Source organism: Mya arenaria, chromosome 10 (genome assembly GCF_026914265.1).
Source record: "Mya arenaria isolate MELC-2E11 chromosome 10, ASM2691426v1".
Taxonomy (NCBI): Eukaryota; Metazoa; Mollusca; class Bivalvia; order Myida; family Myidae; genus Mya; species Mya arenaria.
Genome location: NC_069131.1, coordinates 64,006,264 through 64,019,528, shown reverse-complemented (window position 1 = coordinate 64,019,528; position 13,265 = coordinate 64,006,264). Strand labels below are relative to the sequence as shown.

The window sequence follows — 13,265 nt, the reverse complement described above, 5'->3', positions numbered from 1 at the left end:
GACGATATAGGGCATGGCAGCGCTTTTGTTTAACGCTTACTGAAAAGTGTATGCAAAATGATTTTGCTGATATAAGCTACAAATTGCACCAAAGCACATTTTTAATTAGCGAACAAATAACTACATTTAAGTAATATTTCATAAACACATGTATTTTTTTATTCAACTTGTTAGAATTTAACGCCGTTGGTGGATGCAGAAAACAACAAGCACAGACAGATGCTACGCATAGGTATAACCTAAAGTAGGTAGAACAAACAATGCATACACATTCTTAAAATTAAACAAACACATACATATATTGTCCAATGTCCTTATATCAGGTTGTTCCAGTGATTGGTGAAATACAAGATCAGCGACACACGAAAACGACACTGCCTTAATAACCCTAGAAAACATTATAGATTAAAAGTGTCCACTGGGAAGAACACTATTTGTAAGTTTAGGTTTATTTGCAATATCAGCAAGGACATGACTTTGGCCAAACACAAACATCATAGTATATTCTAAGATGACCATACAAAAAACTAAACAGATTATGTCATTACATTAATTACAAATATTGAAAGATTCCTAATTGTCCGACTGTTAATACTAGACACAATGGATGCACATTTACTCATAGTGTTAACAGATAGATATGTACATGGGCATGACACTAACGGTTAATACTTACGGAAACAAGATGCAAGTTGAACAAGTACGTTTTAATATATTATTTAATTACTTTCTAATGTTAGATAGGAATACGAAATAGTCTGAAGAATACTTCTGAATACTCAAATATGCGTTTATAGGTAAATAAATCAATTTAAGTGTGTATATAACGCATTTAAAGACTGACAAAAGTAAAGTTTATGCATAAAAAACATTAAATTTAATAGCTGATGTTATACAATGATACGCGATCCATTAAATTATTATATCATTATCATATCATAATTTTATATTATAGAAGTAATTTCCGAGACAATTTTCCATGCAGTGGGTCAATAACAAGTGAAAGAATTTTAATAGCGTTGCACAATATTTTCGTACAGATTAAAATACATTATAAATGCATTAGTTGTCTTCCTATGTAACATATTTTCACATAGTAGACGCGTCCGTGTATGCTGATAATACAATGGGCGATGTACGAGTTTTAACCGAAGACTGGACTGCCGCAAACCCATAGGTAAGCAGTTGAGACAGTCTGGCAATGATCCTTGTAACCAAGCCTGAAACATTGATTAAGACAGGTGTCTGTTATGCAGTTAATCTTTCAAGGATGACTCTGCGGTAAAATTCAAACTTTTTTTATTCTTCAACGATTGTAAAAAAAGTTATAATTACTAATGCTAAGTCATTACTGTTCATATATTTTTGTGTTAATGTACAGTTTTGTTATTTATCATAGACTGTATTTTTACAAAACGATGTCATTTAAATTCAAATTAACCAAGGTTGTTGTTCTTTTATAAAAAGCAGATGAAAGATCTTATGTCATATTAAAATGCATTTTACATTTCCTGTAGATACGATCCAAACTAAAATAAAATTAAGAAAACCCGTATTCTCTTCCGCATTCTGTGGATAACAACAAAGGAAATATTTAAACGACATTTATTTCAAATAATTTTATGATCTATAAACTACAACATAATTTATAGAGCTTATACTATAAAATGATCGTATCATCTCATCAAAATATATTTTATCTCCTCAATTGATCGTATAATGTACTCAAACGAAATAAGTAAGCCAAACAAATGGTAGAATTATCTACTAAAATGCTATTTATGCATATGTTACTACTTACAGTATCAATGCGAACATCATGTGAAATTTGGAAGTATTATCCAATTTTGCTAGCACATTCTCAGCATTATATTTTCACAATGGACAAGTGAATAAACGCACGTGCTATAAATAAATAAATATAAATTTATATCAAGTACTCAACGACTGGACACTTACAACACCTGTCAACGAAGTAATCATGCCGGAGCCACAATGCTTGCTCTTTAAAGTCATTCGAAGGCAAGGTTCAGCCCTAGCTCGCATGAACAAGGTTTGAGATTATATCTTTATTTAGTCTATTAATGAGAGTATCATAGTACAAACTAGGAGTGAAAAATACAATGAAAATATTGTAAAACAATAACAAATATGTAAAATGTGCTGCATCTTCAGCATTCCGTAATGAACAGCATGTGAGTGTGACCTACACCTTTTAGGTATGGTATTGGCGTTTTGCACTAGCCACATTGCCTTTATCTACCGAACACATGTGCCAATTTATTTTTAAAGAAATCTATCTCAGCATGACAAAAATACATCTCGAACACGACCGACTATAGTGGGTATGCGCATCTACAGCATGCCTCTATGATAAGACTGTGTGACCTTGGAATTGAGATAGGAATGTGGGCCTTGTATGTGACACGTCTTCTTTATATGTAGCATACACACACTGCATGACAAAGTTACAGCCCGGACACGGATAATCTATTTATGTGCATATATAGAACAGTTAATAATGATTAAACTCAAAGTGTGACCTTCAATTTTGATGGAGTGTTTAGGGTCTAGTAAGCGGCACGTCGTGTTTATGTACCGAATGCATGTGCCATTTTATTTCAAAATCCCTTATATTAGTGCATGACAAAGTTTTGACTCTTTATTTGCACATATGGAGCAATCCATTATGATTAAACCTTCAATGTGACCCTGAACATTCTGGTGATTTTGAAGATAATTCCAATGAGGTTTACATCTTTACTTTTGCACGTATTGATATTATTCGGGCAAGTGTATAGTTGGGTGTCGTTAAACCGGTGTTAACCCCAACGAGTTCTTACCTTGTTTTCATTGACTATGTAATCGCAGTAACCCCAACATTCATCTATTACGATATTCTTTTTATTTGTGTTTTGCTTGATGTTTAACATTTAAATCACTCTAGTTTAGAAATTCGCTTCATATATATTTCATACAAATTGACAGTCATTGTTTTTCTTTATTGCAAGAATGTCATTGTCGAACGTAAACAAAACTTACATAAATGTACATGATATGTTTTAAAAACCTTGGACTTACCAATAGCAAAGCACCCTTGTCATTCCATTTGTTACATGATTAAAATGTATTTTGTCAACTTTATCACTGATTGATTTTTTTTTAGATATAGTTATGGTAGGCGTGTGTGTGTTTGCATCAGGGCAATCTTGTCCGGAGCATAACTTGCAAAGTCTTTGAGGTATCGACTTCAAACTTCACATAAATATATATCATAATGAGAAGAAGTGCAGTGTACTGGAACTATAACTCTGGGGCAGTTTTTTTTTTAATATTCATTATGGCTCTTTGTCAATTATTGTCCGGAGCATAACTTGAAGTCCTTCAGATACAGTTTTCAAACTTCATAATTTATACAGGAAGATCTCATTCAGGAGAAGTGCGGTGCACAGAAACCATAACTCGTTGGCATTTGTTTGTTATGGGGTTGTGTTAATTTTAGTACTCTTTTCTCTGCATAACTTTGAAAATCTTTAAGGTATTCACTATAAACAGCAAATACAGATATATCTCATGAAGGAAAAGTGCATAACACAGGAACCATTACTCTTGGGCAGTATTAGTTATTGCCCTTTGCTAATTTAAACACATGTTTTTGTCCGGAGCATAACTTTAAAAGTCTTTGAGGTATTGACTTCAAACATCATATACAGATAGATCTCAATAAGGATAAGTGCAGTTCACAAGAACCATAACTCTGGATGCAGTATATTTTTAGCTATTGTACTTTTATGTTTTTCAATTTTATCCTTTGTCAGGAAGTTGATACTGATCTTAATTTGAAGGGGGGAGGGGGGTATGGTTGTCTGTTACTGCTTTTATATCCCAATACTTGTACATAAGTCGCTGCACACCTGATTTTACTGTTTAACTTCATCACTGTAAAATCATGATGTTACAACATTTCTTTTTTTAAATGGTGACCAATAATTTCTGATATTTTTGTATGTTTTATTCAAGCGATGTGTAAATTGTCGCAACCCTTGAAAACCATTTAAGAAACAAACCGACACTTGGTAAATAAGACAATCACAATACCTATACGGTAAGTAAGGCCATTCCCCTGTGTTAAACTATTCCCTTATATGAAAATATAGCGTTGTTATTCTTGGCGTTGCTGTTGCTCATTAAGAGTGTGTGTTACAGAAAGTTCTTGATAATATAAACAGAATGACTACTTTTAAAACTACCACCATTACGTCCTACAGCCTTTTCAGTGCTTTGATTTTATAAATGATTATATCATTCGCTTTATTATGTCTGAAGGCGCAATGCGACTCATATATAACCTCCTACATTAATGAGATTTTACGATCGGTTAACAGCGGTTACTTGCTCAACGTGAATGATCAATATACCCCGTATTAAATTAAATTCCAAAGAAAATAGCTGACATTCCAGTTTTTAGGAAATTACAAGTAAAATACTCAGACAGAAATGAGTTGTGGAGAATTAGGTAGGGAGATCTTAGGTTTTCTAGATTAAAGCCATTTCCTAGGGCTTTGCCGCAGCCATAAGGGAAACTAATCATATTGATGAATGCTTTTTTCATGGAAGAGTTATTTCTTGTTGATCGTTTTTGAATAGGTGATTCAGTGCCTAGTACACTGTACAATCGATGCCAGCCAATCATACATTCGTATACCTGATCGAGCTATTAACGTAACAAGAAGTTTCCGAGACTATCTCGCTTGTCTAGTAAACAAAAAAGGAGGACTTGAAAGCGGAGACTTTGATAACATATTTTATTATTTTTTGCTCAAGGTATGTGTTTATGTCAAATGAGTCTAATCAACAATGTATTGTGACTTCTTAAAGGAATATTTATCTTCAAATAAGATTTTCGATTATATTCAAATGTTTTTATGCTAAAATCTGATAAAATCATCTATCCTAATAAAGTTGCTTTGCTCTCAAAACATCCACAGATGCATAAAAGTACACATGCGTTATATAATTACTTTTATATTCTTAAATGGCATTTCCGTATCCTTTAAACATACTTTTGAACTATCGAAGTTCCTTTTCCTTTATAGTATTTGCACTCCCAAAATCTATTACTATATAAAGACAAATCTGGAACGTGATCTTAAGAATCTTATTTTTATGCAACCACTGTCCGCATGCAACCACATGTCTAACACTTTTGTTCAAAATAATCATCGTAACGACCGTGTATGTCAGCGTTTTATGACAGCTTATACCATCAATATATGATGCAATAAATGGGCTTATAACGTTTAATGCTTCATTCCCCGATATTGACATCAACCACGTAATTCCTTAAAAAATACTACAACAGAAAACAAACAAAACGGATTTTCTATGCGAAAAACCGCTTGAGCGAATTGTCTTTACTGTTTATACAATTATGCTATCATGCGTTTGTGTATCCGTGCTTGTACAAAACTAAAATGAAAATATTTATGATTTCTATCCAAAAGCCTGGCCATATGGATTATAATCGATCCTTCCTAATTATCGTTCTCAACCACTCCCGTTTTTGTCGACATACTGGCTGGTGATGGTGCTTCGATAAACAATGAAATTGCATGTGAAGGTCACACATTGTCTTTTTTCCATTGATGAACATCTCGCTTATTGTTGCTGCAAATTCCCAGGTTAAAAAGCGCGAAAATAAAGCTTATATTTTTTAATCTGTTCAGAATTGTTATATGCTTTTTGATTATTACAGTCAAATGATTTATACACAACCATGCATGTGAGAAAATTTGCCCCATGTCGGGAGGTGGGAAAATTTTGCCCCCAGGAGCATTGCCTTTTCGGCCTGGCTTTTCAGTAAATATTAAATATTGTCATGGGTAGACAATTATTTTAAATACATATCTATTTATTCTGTTCAAACTTTTGTCGATAATCCGCGATTTAACGTGGATTAAGTGCTTTGAATATTCTTCTATATGAGGACTTATTTAAGCGATATATATTTGTATTAAAATATCCATATTGAAAGAACATACATGACACTCGCTTATTGCATAGGAGATCCATATATGGGCTGAAAGGTTCAATCCAGCAAAAACCGAATGATCTCCAAAAATTAGAGTCAATAGCCCCAATTAGGGATACCTACAATTTCGTTTTTACTTGTCCACTTGATTGTGCTCAAAGATATCATCTTTTCGACTAGTTAAATACTATCAGGCCCTTGTCTCTTTGAGTTCTACTGTTTCGAACAGAAGAAGCCAGAAAAAATACGTTTTTAATGTTTGTAGAATAGTGTATAATTCAAGATAAAGATCCGTTGGTATTGTAACAGCCATTTGCATACTTGATAAATAAATATGCTTTACAATTATTGAAAGATACTGTACTATGAGCTCGTCTCTTTTTAAATCTTCTTATCGAGAACGGAATAAAACACTTGCAAAATATATCATATCATAGACACGACCTCGCCGAACTGTACACGAAATCATTTTGAAATCCTTTTGATACGTAATAAGTGCAACACAAAATATAGTCAAATAAGAAGTTTGCTTAGCTTAATCCTGTTAACGTGTAACTTTATCGAACGTTACAAAATGTGTGGGCTATATCTCAACGGTTTGTTGAAATCATAAAATAAGTATGCATTTCATAAGAAAAATATCCCATTCGTGGTCATTCAATATGAGGTTTATATAACTCTTTAAATTGATAAAAACAAGACACGATTCGTTCCTTTTAGAACACTCTTTCAATGAAGTCGGTATTGAATTACCTCTCATGTGATATAATTTATAAGCATCATTTCCAAATAATATGATTTGCCTATTAAGCAAAACGCGCTGGCATCACGTCGTTATCAATTTGCAGACGAGAGTGTCGTTTTGATGAACTGTTCAGCTTTAAAAAGAGAAGAAGTCATAGTGATATTTATTCATTTGTACATAGCACATTGTTACTACATAATATTACAAACGACAAATATAACTAGTATAGCTACAAAAGTCTGTAGTTCTAAAGCAAGACTCTTCGTCAGAAATATGAATACTATAATATAAAATACAAGAAAATCATGATCCATATATATTTTGATGTCATCCATAATTGCTATCATTCAATGCATTTGTTGATGCATGTCTCTTATTTCTCGAAACATCTTATGTACTTACAGGATTCAGAGCGGAACAGAACATATATTTCATTAAGATTTGTATGTCAAATTCTTTAACCACATATATAAAATAATTGAACACATAGTGAAAACACATGTAATTAGATAATACGTCAATGCGAGTACAGTTTTATGTTCATATTCAAATTAGGTGAGAATGAACAAAAAAAAAAACAAACAAAAAAAAACAATAAAACATTATTATAATTCAATATTTAGAATCGTTTGTCTTATACATAACGCTTCTTTGACAATAAATACTTTGATGAGTTCTTGTCTTATGTCGTATCTAACAGTTCAGTGAATTTTAGTACAGATGGACCGGTATAATAATGACGTTTCATGTATTTCTTTCTAATAAGAACAAAGCATGGACAGTGTAAAATAAATCAGATAAAGCTAAAATCAATGCTATTTTTGGCTAACGTTACGTTTTCAGGTTTTTTTGGATGATCACGAACAACTATTTTTTTTTTATTTAGTAAATTCAGAATTGAGTAGGAAATTTGGTTTAAAAAAATAAGCAACTAAAGCTTGTTAGGCCTAATTGATGCCAGATTCTCAGCAATTTTGATTTAGAGTTGTTTGTTATTTCAACACCGTACTACTTGAACATAAGTGTAGGTGTGTCAATAACAATATAATTCTTATATTTAATATTTAACTGGTACAATGCCATTTTTCATATTATTTCAGATTGTTATATGAAATTACTGAACAGTAAAATAACAATTAGATATTTTTCACTGTTTTGAATTTTTAGCCCGCTCTCACTTCAAAATTAAACGTAAACAAGCACATGGCTAGGACACATTTTATACAAATGGATGTCATATCCAAAATGACGTTACGTTCGCATACATTTTGCTCGTTTTTCTGTTACGACTACAATTAACGTTTTATTTCCATTTTAGGCATATAACAAAAATAAAATAATAAATTTGTTTCTGATCGCAAATCTATTTCTCCTCGTGAACGCCACTTGTATAATATATATTTTTGGTGCTCACTCGGTGAATGTTTTTACGATCTTGCTCTGAAAAAACAACAACAATTATCCTCTATAAACATTCTGCATAACTCGTGCCACAAATTGAAAAAAAAAATCATTTTTTTCAATGAAGTATATTCTGTCACTGCATGTGCACTTCTAGTTCAGATGTGTCCGGGTATACAAAATATGATTTGGCACAATGCAAGAGCGCCATAACTCGCCCACCTAAACTTAAACCATTGTGGGTTTAATTAGTGTCATCTACTAATAAAACATTTCAAAATACCACATAATTAATAAATAAATATACTACAAGTTCTTTGTATCACCAGCGTACTTTTTAAAACGGTTTGACAAAATCAATATTGCGAATTTCTGCTGCCATTTTTTTTTCTCAAATTCCCAAAACCGATTCTAATGGGCACGGTGTACAGCAACCGAATTAAGTTAAGAAACATATATGTAATAAAAATGCACATGTTTAAGTCATATGTGTCTCATTGTTATTAAACTTATAGTTGAATATAAATTGCGATACTTTGCAATAAGTTTTACCAAAAATAACCTAAATAGTACCCATCTCTACTTATTTGCTCGTCTGCTTTATGTGGATGTGAAAATGGCCAGTAGGATTTATAGTTTAACGTTGTCTTTAGTTCAGAATAAACGAGATCAATGTTTTATGTCTTAAGTAAATATACACACTAAGCTATGTGTTATCTTTCGAATGCAACTTGTATTATAATGACTTTATCTTATCTTTTTTTACATATATGTTAATGCATTACCTTGCATACCTTCATCATGTTTTATGTCTTTCGTTCGTTCTCGTATTTGTAATTGTGTGCAAACTTGACATAAAATAATGAACGTGTTTTCAGTTAAGTTGAGCAAATCAAAACCTTCATCTGCATAAATAATATTTTACCCATTGTTTAAGTTATGAAAGTAGTTGAACCGTTAGCCTTTCGAATAAATGGTTAAGAGATATGTATACAAAAACCTAGGTGATTTTAATGAACGTGTCAAACAACCACACCCACCATTTTGACAATTAATGATTGATTCATCCAACTCTTCGCAACATCATTCTTGATGTTTTGAGTGATTCGTATTGCTTAAAACTGTAATAAATCATTCCTCCTGAACCAGAGTTGTACCCGGACTTTGTCCCTGGCGGAGCGTAGTGCCCGTTTAGGTTGATGTTCGTACAAAACTTGTACCACCAACCACCTCTGTGGTTGTTACCGCAGCTACTGCCCTTTGCTGTGAAATCCATTCCATTTTGGGCATTTGAGAAGTAGAGACTTTCATCCCCTGCAATGTAACAATATATGATCAGTGTGAAGAATGGCAGGTGTGATACTGCTTACTTTTCTCTCGTTTTGTAAGTCATTTCAAATTCACTGAACGTAAACATCAATGTTCTCATACACGTTTGATTATAATGATAAACTCTTAAAATATATATAATGTTTCCACATACCTCCCCCCACCCCCATTAACGTGAGAATAATGAGTGTCAACAAATCAGTCATTTCCAAATGTCTGATCTTCTACGAATTGTATACGAACATTGTGCGTATTAAATAATATTCCAAAACTATACAAAAATGATGACTTTGGTGAAAGCAGATGTTTTTGTGAACTCCGAATAACTTGGGATTATATCGTTAACCTCTGAATTTAAGTATGGTCATTTTAATACAGTGAATCGCATATATATATCAAAAGTTTGTTAGTGTTAATTAATGCGTATTAGTACATAATAAAATAAAAGAGCATCTCAAGTATTGCCCACCGGTAAGTTAATGTCCGTGCTATACCGTGCTGGAATTATGAATTCAAAGCGGCAAACCGCAATAAAAGAATTGAAAGAAAGGAATGGCTGAATAACGGAACTATCAGAATGAAAGGTGACTATTTTTATGACAATTATAAACAAGCGAAACTACAGTTGATTAATACGCAAAAGGATGCAATAAATAGCTGTAACGTACATTTCTATAATGACCCTTACTCAGCAACTGCCTGTAATAAACGTTTATTTTGGTGAATGGGTCGCTGAATACAAAATTCGCAAAAGAATCAGTAAACGAAATCGAACACAATAACATTACACTTCGAGAACGAAACGGAACTGCAAATGCTTTTGGGCCTTATTTTAATGCAGAAGTATTAAATTCTAAACAAACCACAAATTACGACACGAATTTCCACGAGAAACTAAACGAGGAAACAAATACAAGACTTCTTAAATTCGAGCGACTACTCACAAGATAACATTTTAACGAAAACAGTACAGCCAAATAAACTTGAAAGCGCATTACGTAACCTAAAGAAACGAAAGGCACCGGGAAAAGACAAAATATTTAATGAACACTTGATACACAGAGAGCATACTCTTAATTCATACTTACAAACATTATTTACGCTTATGATTAAAGGTCCATACGATCCAAACGGGTACAAAAAATGATTTATAATACATATGTATAAGAATAGCAAACCAAATGATTTTTGTAAGAGATTCAGCCCAATTACGCTACTACCTGTTATCTACAAATTATTGGAAATAAAACATAATGAACGCCTCAAACTTTGCTCCACTAAACATAACAAACAAGTCCAAAATAAACAGCAAAGCGAATATCAAACAGAACTAGGGTCACTTACAACATCTTTTATACTACACTAAACTATTGCATATATAAACGGATCGAAGTCATACGTTGCAACACTTGACAATTCCTGAGCTTTCGAACGGGTGGTGTATTTTCTACATGGCTCTATTCATTATTTACAGACAAACTTCTGTGTGATCTTGAAGATTCTCATCAAGGCTCATGTATCGACACTCTTAAAACAGGAAATCCGACGCTAGCTGATGATCTCACGTTAATAGCGTCAAACAAAGCCGCCCTCCTATCGCAGAAACAACAAGTCACCAACTATGCAAACACTTAAGTATATAAACTTAATGAACATAAATGTGCATTTATGATATTGGAAAAAAATATAGTGAACATGACTTTTTAAATATAAACATAACCTTGCTACATTCGACAGATTCTACGGCACATGGCGGTATTACACTTCATAGAACAATGAAGTGTTCCAATGCTGTTAGCGCAAGAATAAGAAAATGGCCCGGCATCACTATTTTCATTAATGACTATACGGGACAACTCCTATGACATTAATCCTCTTATTATGTCCAGTTTGATCAAAAAGATATCAATATCACTACAGTCTTCTATGGCGCAGAATTATGGTCATCGCTAACATTGACTGACATACTAATGATTATCTGCAAAAACGTGCTATAATCTACCCATACGATCGCGAACTGACATGGTCTTGGGTCTCCTTGGATGGATTTCCATTCTTGCCAAAATAGACATTCGTAAACATGGAATTTTTGTACACTAGGACCGCACATTCTCGTACGACGAGTATTTGATTAAAGACTTAAACTAGATCACATATAAGGAAACTAGCACAAATTGGATTCGTACCCGACATACATACTATATTAATAAAATATAGTTTAGAGCACTACCTCCGTGAATACAGAGCTACGATGTTCATGTCTACATAGAAACATATCGTGCGAACTAAAGTCACAAACTATAATAATCACAGTGGCTTGACCGCATTACCGATGACCCAGAATTCAATCGATTTATAGACTTTCATCCTGAAATACGTCCATCCGTTCTATGGTTGAGTGCCACAACGGGAGACCAAATCCGCGATACATAAATATACGTATAATTTATTGAAACAACACCAAATATTTCCCCACACTTTACTGTCAAAAATTGTATTTGGTCGAGACGGACTCTATTAAGGAAGCACCCTTATTGCTTGTTTTTCTGTTTTTTCTTATCAAAACTCCCTTGAATTTAAACACGTGCGTGTTTTACCAATCTCAACGTTAAAACGTAAAAAATGAACGTTGGGTAAAATGTTTAGATGCATCCATTTTCTGAACCTGAACCTAATTCTCGAAATTATAAATACATTTATCATGAACCAAGTAAGCACCTCAAACAACTGCTATACTTGCTCGCCAGTTTCTGAATTAGTGCGATTATAAAAAAACGTTTTTACTTATCTTTTACTTTTTTCAGAAGTTTTTCTCGATCGTTTGTATGCTACATCGCACGACGAGTGTGACAAGATGTTACAAACAGTTATAATACTGGGCCCAACCATCGTGATAAATATGGTACACATAAACTCATGCTTCGAGCTCATTGTTTTTAACTCCGGTGTTGGGTGCAGTAGCTTTTACTTATTGCTACAAATTGTCTGATAATAAGGTCAAGATAAGGTAACTCTACCAGCGGTTCCCGTGCCATTCCCTCCCACGTGCAATTTGTAACCCGGCGCCTCTCCTAACTGGAATTCCGGCCACTCTTCGTAAGCCTCGCTTCCGTCGGCGGCACCTACCTCCATGCGAAGAGTAGTATTCCCCTGATCCGCGAGCTCTTTTATGTATCTTAACCCTTAAATAGAAACATAACACTAATAAAAGTTAGAGGAAAAGTGGGAACGATTTAAAGGCAATATGACGACAAGGAAATTAGTCCAAATATTTCAGTATTTTTTATGATTATTATTTATGAGCGAATGGCATTGGGTATAATACATGTGATGTATAGATACACGAAGCGTCTGCTATATTTGGTTAATGGTTTTCAAGTGCTTGTTGTTATTCTCGACATTTACCAAGCCAGAATTCAGCTGATGTATTTCCAAACCCTTCAGTGTAAGCCTTGAGATCTAAATAGAACTCCTCCGATCCGTCATACCGGTTTTGGAATACCTAGAAATACAGGAAGGCTTCTATTACAAAAAAACACCTAGAGATAAGGGAAAGCTTTTACTAACCAGTATACTAGAACTATTCAAAATACAACAATGTCTTAAGAATGGACAAATGTGTAAAAATGTTGATATACTTTATACGTTAATGGTTTTATTTGTATATAAAATACTCATTTGAAAATAAGCGATGAGATAAGGCGTTCAAACTTCGTGCTAGTTGATATCATTTATGTGTCATGGATATTTGATGTGATA

General features: G+C 33.3%; 1 long non-coding RNA gene across 1 annotated transcript; it reads right to left on the bottom strand.

Moving 5' to 3' along the window:
• Window positions 1–6,927: 6,927 nt before the first annotated feature.
• Window positions 6,928–13,194, bottom strand: LOC128206703 (uncharacterized). The gene is made up of 3 exons (XR_008256549.1): window positions 12,912–13,194; window positions 12,524–12,688; window positions 6,928–9,491 (listed from the first exon to the last, which is right to left on the bottom strand). It is a non-coding gene; the product is annotated as an uncharacterized LOC128206703 (long non-coding RNA).
• Window positions 13,195–13,265: the final 71 nt, after the last annotated feature.